Source organism: Cryptomeria japonica, chromosome 7, assembly GCF_030272615.1.
Source record: "Cryptomeria japonica chromosome 7, Sugi_1.0, whole genome shotgun sequence".
Taxonomy (NCBI): Eukaryota; Viridiplantae; Streptophyta; class Pinopsida; order Cupressales; family Cupressaceae; genus Cryptomeria; species Cryptomeria japonica.
Genome location: NC_081411.1, coordinates 295,068,026 through 295,079,158, shown reverse-complemented (window position 1 = coordinate 295,079,158; position 11,133 = coordinate 295,068,026). Strand labels below are relative to the sequence as shown.

The following is an 11,133-nucleotide window of genomic DNA, read 5'->3' as shown; positions in this document are numbered from 1 at the left end:
GTATTTTATCTTCTTATTTAATTTTGGATATCAGTTTGTTATTAATCCAAATTTATCTATCCACTATTGTTATCTCCACTGGCTGCAGAAGGTAGATGACCGACTACTGCTTTTCGACTTTCTCATAGATTTCACTAACTAATGAATATTGACTTTCATGACTATCAATAGATGTATATCAACTGTGTGTATGTTTTCAACTTCCTCACCATCTACAAAGACTATAATATTATCGATGTCTATATTACCTTTACCAAGGACAACGTATTGATAAATATATCATTTCTAAAGTCTCCAATAGAGTCGTAACTTTTCCACAAGGAGCCACAAAGACAATACATTGTTTAGTTAATGCAAACCAATTTATATAATCAGGTTTTATATAATCAAACGAGCTTGGCATAATCTATTATGAATAATCGATAACAATAATTCACTAACAATTAACTAACCTCATAATAGAATTGGCGATAGGCATAATCGATAATCAACATAATTGATTATACGATCAGTATTTAACAAATCATGTCATGAATTAATCTAACTGTAATCAGACAACAATCGATATGGTTGGAATATGATAAGTTTAAATAAAATTAATTTATAGATCAAATGTGAAAGGCCAATAGGCCACTTTCACATTTGATCTAGGATTATGACCGAAGCTATCCCTTCAACACTCCCTCTTAGCCAAGAAGGAATAACTTTTATTCTTTGCAAGTTACATCACTCCATTGTGATTATTGACCACAATAGCTGCATCTATATGTGGAATAGAAAATATCACCTCATTGTGATATCAACAATTATGGCATATCCACGGATATCACCTCACGTGATATCCACCATAGATATCTTCTTATGTAATATCCACGGATATCACCTCACATGATCTCCACAATTATGGCATATCCATAGATATTACTTATTGAGATATCAACCATTATGGCATATCCATAGATATCCCTTCACGTGATATGAACCATTATGGCATATCCATAGATATCACCTCATGTGATATCAACCATTATGGTTTATTCATAGATATCGCCTCACACGATAACAACCATTATGGCATATCCATAGATATCACGTCATGTGACATCCACCATTATGGTTTATTCATAGATATCACCTCATGTGATATCAACCATTATTGTGAGAGAGTCACCTCACAATGATATTCACCATGGCTCATCTAGAGGGTAAACACACAAGTACAAGAAAATAATCACAGACTCTCTCAGGTGATGTTTGTCATGGCGTCACACACATGACATCCACCATGAACCATATCAGAGGGTGTAGATGAGGGCTTTCACCTTAAATCTCTCGAAGAGAAATGCAATCACAGGAGTTTACACTTTAAAATATCTTTTGAAAAGAAGAATACATTAGTGAATAGCATACCTCTACCATGTCTCTAACATAGTGATACTTGATCTCCACATGCTTTGACCTTTCATGAAATACAAGGTTGGAGTCTGCATCACTCTTGGTGTATGCCAAGCTCACCGAGTATTCATCTATCCAGGAATATCATGACCTAGAAGTCAACATAAAGGCCTTCCAGCATACATAAATGGGACTCCATCTCATGAATCATAGTCCTTTGACTGATTACTAGAGAAACCATCTTGACATGGTCCACTCCCTCTAAACCAATATAGCGAAGATCCTCAGATATAAATAGAAGGAAATCCTCTTAGCTTCTCCCTCTGTCACAGAAGCATCCCCAACTCACATGATCCTAATCATGGAAGATATCTTGCTTTAGGAGACTCTCATAATCTAGTATGATCCTCATACGGTTGGAAGTGCTAGAAACACCATGGATCTACTGTCATAAGATAAAGCCCTAGGCAAGAATATGATCATCGTGAGATTTAGAATAAAATCCCCTTTCGGTAACAATAATCGATTATGAATAATCGATAACAATAATTTACTAACAATTAACTAACCCGATAATAGAATTGATGATAGTCATACTCGATAATCAACATAGTTGATTATATGATTGGTATTTTTTTTTTGATGGAGGTCCAGACCTGTGAGCACGACAACCCAACAAGGGAATGAAGCTCACCACCTGATACGGGGGCACGAGCCAATAGGATGAACCTCTTTGGCTAAGAGCCAAGGACTGAGGGGTATCCATTCCGCCAAATTCTCCCCAGGCATGATCCCGACCTCATCCCTTATGATGTCTGAGCCTTGCACTCAACAAGACTTGATCCCTGGTGGGCTCATTTGGAGCCATTCAACTTCACCAGTAGACCAAGGGCCCATCAACATATGATTGATATTTAACAAATCATGTTATGAATTAATCTAACTATAATCAGACAACAATTGATATGGTTGGAATATGATAAGTTTAAATAATATTAGTTTATAGATCAAATGTGAAAGGCTTATAGGCCACTTTCACATTTTATCTAGGATTCTGACTGAAGCTATCCCCTCAACACCTCAAAATAATTAACCAATAATTTATAGAATTCTAGAGCTATTAACAATTAACAATAGTGATAAAGGTAGACCTATAATTTATTCACAAATTTACAACTACATAGTAGATAGTGACTGATTGAATTTGGGATATAGTAGTCAAGATGCACTTGGTATTTCAACAAGAGGGAGAACATTATGTACTTCCATGGTCTGCTTAACAAATTCAAAATAACCAGCTTTTAATTCTCTTTTGAATAACTAGAAAATTGAATATTAGTCATCTCCCCGAATCGAATTCCATACTAGTTAAAAATCACTACTAGTTGTAAACACAAACATCCACAAGCATTCAAGTCTGTTTTAGAAAGGAAACAAAGTTAATAAGGCTTTCATTTCACATGGCAAAGAACCAACGAAAGAGGTATATCATTCAACGAGTTACAATCTTATCCATGCATTTGCATGAACAACAAAATAACATGGTGTGTGCTCCCATGTAACTTGTTCCATGCAGTTTTTGCAAGTGTTGAAATTCTTGAGATAAACTTAAGACAATTTAGAGGGAAATTAAAACACTTTTCACCACATGCAGGATTTCATGTGACAAGAAACAAATCCAGTAGACCCTGGAAAAATTCTTTCTAAGCATTTCTTGCTCTGCATTTGAGAAGAGGATTCTACTTTTTTGTAGGTTGCTTGAAACCACCTAGAGAAAAAGCATAGCAGTATTATCTATATCTTTTCATCTTTTCAAATACACATAGTTACAGAACATTCTGCTATACCCCTTCAGTTCAACATCAAAAGAAGTCATTAATAAATAGCTCCAATAAAGCTTCTTACTCATGCACCATCTATCTTTTCAAGACTGCAAAGACTTATGACATCTTAATAAAAAAATTATTTTGTTCAAAGTTGCTTAATACCAAAACAAATCAAGAAGATATAGACATACAATGTCTTGACACTCATATATCAATCATCTTTCTAGCTCATCACAGTTAGCTTGTGGCATAGTCTCATCAAAAATTGTATGCTAATTTAATTTGGTTTAGTTTATCATACGTTGGCGATTTGTTTTGGCACCTTGAGAAAACATGGGTTCTTCTAGTTTCAACACTTGTACAAAATATGCAAATAAGACAACCTTGACATTAAGGTTTTGAAACTCATAGAAGAAGTAAGGTCATCAGTGTTCAACCTCTTTGCTAATCCAAAGTCTCTTGCAAATTCATTATACCTTGATAATAATTATGAATATTCTTGACTCCCACAACAAACGAAGCACCTTCCTCTCTAGTGAAGTGTCAAAAGAGTTATATCTTGTAAGCCTATTCCAAATAAATCAGAACATACCAAGACAGACATCCTGCTTCTTTGTCGAGAAGATATTTGAGCACTGCAAGTAAATTGGCACACTATTTAATCATGTTAGGAGAAATGCTGAAATGAGTACAATATCTTATTAACAAATAATAATAATAATAACTAACCTTCAAATCTCTATGAAGGATATGATTTGAGTGAAAATGATCCACTACAAGAAGAAGTTGTATGAGCTATTTACATAGTTTTTGCTAGAAAACATGAAGCTAATTTATAAACGTACTCAAAGGTCAGAAAAATAAATTACATTTGGATAAGTGGATTTTGAAGTAACTTGGCTTTCACAGGATTACTACAGGCTTCTTTAGGAAAGTATACTCCATTTGCCTTTTTTATTGTCTTAGCCCTGGATTAACATTCCATTTTAGATCAGATTTTAATTAGTCATTTAAATGGGAGATAATGCTAAAGACATGTGACAAGTAGAACTCTTTCACAAGTAGAAAAAACTTACATATTCCTGTCTTCACAGTTACTGTAATGGTGGGAAAATGGTGAATGATGGATCAACAAGGAAACCACCCTTTCCCTCAAAGAGAGATGAGAGTTTCGCTATCGATTACCATTCAAGCACTTTTCACCATTACATTAGAAAGAGGGGAGGATAATTCACTAGATTCAATCTCTCCGCACAAAGATGGTAGCTTGAATTCAGAATGAATTGGGAATGCTAAGTTGATCCCCTCGTCTTGTTTGATTTGGAAAGGACTTGATTGAATTATGTAGTGCAAAAGTGGCAAAGAATTGATTATAACTTAAGATCGGAATATGGGATGAAGTTGTGCACCTGGATCTGGTAGTAAAATGTCAAGATGAAGTCGCCTTGCAAATTTGAGGAAAAGTTGTCTGGACCATGGTGGGAATGTACACGGTCCTTTGAAAAATCCGTGAAATGAAAAGGGTTTTTCCACCTCTGCAACTGAAACCAAAATCTGAAAGGACAACTGTGCACCTGCAACCTACACACAGAAAAGAGATGAAAATGGGTTGGGATTGGGGGTTTGCCTTTAGGTCAAACCCCAGTTTTGGAATTAACCAAGTAATGAAAGAAAGTACTTGCAAGTAGATGTAAATGAAAGACTAAAGTGTAAATCACCTCAAGGGAGGTTGTAGTAGAAATGTTGATAGAAATGATTGTGTGGAATTGTATGTTGGAATCAATCTCCTCTTCAATGGTTGAATCCTTGACTTGAATGCAACACCTAGTCTTGAAGGGAGACTTGAGAATGCTCAATGCTGAAAAAGAATGCTTGAATGCTTGATCACTTATGCAACTTGAATCTCTCCAACTTCGGCCTATCCAACTTATGCAAATGAGAGGACTAATGCCCCTTAGATACATGTTAGTGGATTTGAATTTAATCTCCCATAAAAATGTCACCTTATTCAACCATAAGCTGCTACTTCCTAAACCTTAAAAAAGTTGTCAAGAAAATGAAGGAAACAAGTGCACATATTTGAGTACCATTAACTGTAAAAGTTGGAATTCACTGAACAAAGAATACTACCACCTATCTGCTAGGTCATTGAATTAGGGTATTTGATCCATTTGCATTATTATCACACGAGAATGATGAAAACATAAAGTTTCTAATGAAACCTAAAGGCGGCTTAACATGGACACAAAAAAAGTAGTAGATAGTAGTACCTCTTTAAAATTTATGTAAAAAGGATCTGTGAACCACATGATTTGGAATTGGAACAAGCTCTTTGGTATCCTTGATATAATACTGATGCAGAGTGTTATTTACCAAAGATCTGAGAGTTCCATATTGAATGATCCCATAAAATGTTGGTTTGCTGAATTAGCCAATGAGATGGGATCTTAAGATCTTACCAAGTTTTTCTACATAATAGTTTATTTCCTTTTCTTTTGTTTCCCAAAGTGCATAGATCATTGGACTTCTGAATCTATCAAATTGGTTTCAACTTTTTACCATAAGAACTACTAACCCATCTACCATATTTTATTGAATCTTCCTACACCTCTTTTCCCTTAAGGGGAGTTAATGGTTTTGAAATGCCCAACAAGTGTAAGAAAAGTATGAGAGTGAGCTAGCACCCGATCTTTAGGTTCTTGAATGAATTGGTGACTAGTGTTGCCTTGCAAAGGAATGTAAGCATTGTCAATATAAAAATTCCAATTCCTTTTCGAACAAATTCATCAAGAAAATGTGTTCGAAGATTCAGAGTGGTGTGAGAAGGGGACAGACCTTTATGCATCCCACTAAATTTCTATCTTCTTACTTGCATAGAAATAGAGATTTTTACAACCCCAAGCTCTTGTGTATTTGGCTTCGGTAATGTTTTCTTCTCTCGTAGTTTCCTGGACAAGTACCATATCAATCTGATTGACTTTGATTTTCTTGTGCAAGAGGCGTTGCCTATTACGGTTTAGCAAAAAGAAAAAGAATGTACCCCTCAAAAATTTGCATTATTTGCAAGATACAATTATGAAGCAATGCTAGGAAACTACTAAGAAAACGGATTCAACCCTTTTAGTATTTTTTCTCCTTTTCTTGAAACCAAAGAGGAACCAGAAGAAACGGATCAATAAAAAAATGTCCACACAATATTTGCCCTAAAAACTATGCCGTTTATTTGATGCAAATAAGTAATGGGGAAAAATATTGACACGAACCTTAAGAATGATTGGTTGTTAAAATTTTATTTAATCACCATTTAAGGATGCTCATTGGGCTATAGTAGCTTGGCAAACAGTTTTGGGTGCCTTCTTCCTTGAGCTCTCATGCATCTACTATGCTTCTTCAATGCTAAAGGAGCAACAATCCCAATATTGCAAGAGGATAACTAGACACTGATCCCAACTTACAGTAGGAAAAATAAATTAATTGATGTTGTGTCAATGAATCAATCCTCACATCTGCACTAGGGCCTCCCCATCATAATTATTTGAATGGATTTATATGCCATATAAAATATACCTACTCATTGGTGGTGTTGTTGCAGCTAAAGAAATAGAAATAGCTGTGATGGTTGCTAAACTCAGTTACAGGGTATGAAAAGACAACCTTGAAAAAGATTAGATGATAAAGAGACTTTTCCATCCACAAAAGACGACTACCTCTCACTTTGCATGCAAAAAAATAAAACTTCAATCGCCAACTATTCATCTCAAGCAAGATAGTCATACCCTAAGCTCGAAGAAACCATCACTTTAATCAATTGTTCTTATTGTAAAAAATATTAATAATTCCTACAACTGCTGACAAACACCTTGTATCTTGTACATTCTCTCGTATAGGAACTCACATTGTTTTCTTTGAAATTCTGTAGAGGTCAATTACAGGCCACCGAGTTTTTGCCCAGTTAATTTGTGAGCATGTTTGAGTTTCAAATCTTCATGATATAAATTAGCAATATTTAAAGCTAGTTTTTTATTGGCTGCAGAAAAAAGTTATGTTGTGGGTCTTGAACCCTACTTTTTTGGTTCTTATCCCAAAAAGGAAGGAGCTAATCGGTTGGCCTTTTTCAGCCCATTGCTTTGTGTAATGTGATCTATAAAATTATAACTAAACTGATTGTTTAGAGGCTCAAGTCATGTCTCTCCTTGTTGATTTCGGAAGAGCAAGGAGGTTTTATAGTGGAAAGAAATATTCTGGATGGAGTAGTGATTTCTTGCGAAGCTATTCATTCAATGGCTCAGTCTAAGGCAAAATCCATGTTTATCAAATTGGATAGGGCTAAGGCTTATAACAAGGTTAGTTGGCAATTCTTGTGTAAGGTTCTCATTGCTTTTGGTTTTGGTACTGATGAGGTGAGGTGGACGATGTTGTGTTACTTCTTCCTCTTTCTCAATTATCATCAATGGTGAGCTTTATGAGTTATTTGGGGCTTCTAAGGGTCTCAGGCAAGGAGATCCCTTATCTCCCTACTTGTTTATTATTATGGTTGAAGGTCTTGGTAGATTTATTAAGTTTTAAGTTTCCCAAGGGTTGATTCAAGGTTGGAATTGGGGTTATGGGCTGCCTCCTCAATCCCAATTGCAGTTTGTAGATGATATTGTTTTACTGGGAGTTGCTTGAATCCAGGAAGTAGATAATTTCAGATAGACTTTGGGCACTTATTTAGCTGCCTCGAGACAAAAGACTAATGAGCACAAGTCCTATATTTATTTCTTTAATACCCCTAACCTATTCAAAGAAGGATTGCAAACATTTTGAAATTCCAAATTGGGACTCTTCCTTTGGTTTATCTTAGCACTCCTTTGACTCTTGGTAGATAGCTTAGAAGATACTACCAAGAGGAGTTGGATAGTTTATGGAGAAGGATAACTCAGTGGACTCATCAGTGGCTTTCCACTGCTGGTAAGGTGACTCTTCTTCAATTTGTGATCCAAGCTCTTCCCATTTATAGAGGTTTGGTCTAGGTGACTCCTAGGTACTTCATAAAGGAATTTGATGCTCTCACGTCAATTCCTCTGGAGTGGTAATTTGACGAACCTCTACATGGAGTTTAATGAAGTGGGAATCTATTTGTTAGCCGAAAAAAGAAGGGGCGCGTGGTCTCCAAACTGTGGCAATGAATGGCTAAGTTTTGGCTACTAAATTATATTGGTGATGGTGTATCTGTTAGGATTAGCTTTGGGCTAGAATTCTTTCAAATAAGTATATCAGAGGAATGGTGTATCTGTTAGGATCAACTTTGGGCTAATAAATTATATTGGTGATGGTGTATCTATCAGGATCAGCTTTGGGCTAGAATTCTTTCAATTAAGTATCTCAATACCCTTTAGAAGGGACTAGCTCCTTCATTTGGCACACTTTGAAGATTGGGGCTAAGCTTATTAAGCAATGTCTTTTTGGGATCTGTATAAGGGCTTGGAAGCTCTCTTTTGGTTCTCAGACAAATCCTTAGATTGAGTACATTCTTAGATTTTGTTGCTTTCTCTCATATTCCTCATGAGTGGAATTCAGTGGCAAATTGTTTGGCCAAATGGGCTTCTAATCATAGGGACCAAGGACAAGTTACCTATAAACCATTCAAATTTGTTGGACCAACTTGTGCTAGGTGAGAGTTATGTAACTTCTTATTCTTTGCTGACCGTTTGACCTAGTTTATTTAGTTTGTTCCTTATGATTAGTAAATTTTTATCCTTTAAAAAAAAATGATATGATTGCTTTTTAGAGAATATTTAGCCTAACATTTGTGCTAGGAGTTATATGTTCATGAATAGTTAGTAGATCTAACTCCAGATAGAATGAGAATCTATTATATGTTCATTCCCCTAGATAGTCATCAATACAGTCAACAATCAACAGTTACCATAAACTTTCGTTTTTATGGTCAACACTTAGAATCTAGAAGTTTTCGTGCCTAAGGCAGGGGTCCCATGGAGGGGGCTTAAGCTCTATTTTTAAGGAAGAGGTGGTCCCATGAAAAAAATAGTTTTTGGCTACGGGATTAATTAGAATCCTTTCCTAAAAAATAGAACCCCTACCTTTTAGACTTGAAAATCTAAGCTGGGGAAAATGGGGTGGGGCTAGAAATTGCCCCACCAGCTTAGGAATGTATTATGCCATTTGTCAATTACATTAATTTTAGAAAAACAACTAAATTTGTTTACTACCAATTTACTTAAATTTAGGAGTTTAAACTTAAGTTAATTGCACTACAAAGTTCAGGACATCCTTAAATTTAGAAGCTGAAATTTTTAAGCTGAACTGCAAAACAAAATTCATGGGACCTCCAGCTCTATTTTTTTGGAAGCCCCCCTCCATGATACCCCACCCTAAGTAAAACCAAACTCAAACCCACTGTTCTCGCGCTGTGGAAGTTCGCTGAAGCCTCTAACATGTTTGATCGCACAAAAGAACAAGTTTCCTCACATGAAATATGGTTATTGCAGGTTACAAATGACATGCTTGTCCTCACAAGGAGATTGCACTGTTTCCATAACATCACAAAGAACAGGGAAATTTGATCAGAAGTTGTAGTTGGAAATGCTCTGGTAGTCATGCATTCAAAATGTGGAAGCATAGACAAAGACATGTCAACAGTTTGACAGAATGCCTCAACGAAAAGCGCATCTAGTGTAGTGGTATCATAGTACCCTCCCACGGTACTGACCGGGGTTCGATTCCCCGGATGCGCATATTTTTTATTCGGCATTGATACCCTTTTATAACTCGCATGTTTACCGATTTGAGTTTTTCACAATTTCGTTTTCCAAACATGAAGAAACTTGTTCTCATGGACTGAATCACAAAGTGGATTTGTTGAAAAGGCTATAGAAACTTTCAAGCAAATGCAATTGGCAACTCTAAAGCCAGACTCCAGAATTTTTGCCCGCAACTTCCTAGCCTGTGCTAAATGGGATCTTTGGAACAGGGTATGGACGTCCATTAAAGCATAAGGGATAGAGGGAATTTTTAAGATGTCGTACTTAAACTGTTCTGTTAAACATGTATGGAACGTGTTGAACCATAGATAGGGTACGCGAACTGTTTGACAAAATGTCTCAGAAACAATTCCATAATTGCAGGATATGCACAAAAATATAGTGTAATTAATATCAATGTTACCATTGCAACTTCAAATCAACCAGTGGATGTCGTCTTTGGCTTGGTCTTGTAGTTTTAACATAATCATTGTTGTTGTAATATGTATTTATGAACTGTACAGGTTTTCTATGAATGAAATTCCAGTGAAAGTCTTTATGAACAGAGAGGCTTCAAGAGTGGCATATCCTAAGAATCAAGCCTATCGCATGCTGATGATCGGGAAATGAGAGGCGGTGCAGTGAAGATTGGCAGCAGAGAGTCTCGTTTTCTTGCTTCTTATGGAAATTCCAAAATAGAGACATTCTCTGCTTCCTTTAATTGCTATGTCAATATGGTACACTGCAGAGGCATTACAATCCAATGACCAGTAGATAATTCAACGGGTATGCAGGAATTACATGCTTCACAGTCACTGTTCGAATAGTCAAAGGTCTCCATGGGGTTTCCTCTTGAATGCACTTGCCAGGTTCCAACTGAGTTTAGAAGATTAACCACATGATTTTTAAGGTCAAATGGTGATTTTTTACTCTCATTATTTTGCAAGGACTGTAGTCCTATCAATTGAATAAATATGTAACTATCTTTACCTTTCAAAGACCTTTGATATTGGATAACCAAAATAATTAAACAAAATCTGGTTTTAACTTTTCTTATGGACAAATTATTTTACAGGAAAAATCTAAATTTTTTAAAATTTTAATGGTAGTTGTTATCTTAAAGAAATTATGTATATCTTTATAGGCTTAAAAGTAGATAATTGATTTTG

The 11,133-nt window shown here is 35.7% G+C and overlaps 1 non-coding gene across 1 annotated transcript; it reads left to right on the top strand.

Annotated features, from left to right (window-relative positions):
* The first annotated feature begins 9,887 nt into the window (after positions 1 to 9,887).
* On the top strand, positions 9,888 to 9,958 carry TRNAG-CCC (transfer RNA glycine (anticodon CCC)). Its single transcript has one exon. It is a non-coding gene; the product is annotated as a tRNA-Gly (tRNA).
* Positions 9,959 to 11,133: the final 1,175 nt, after the last annotated feature.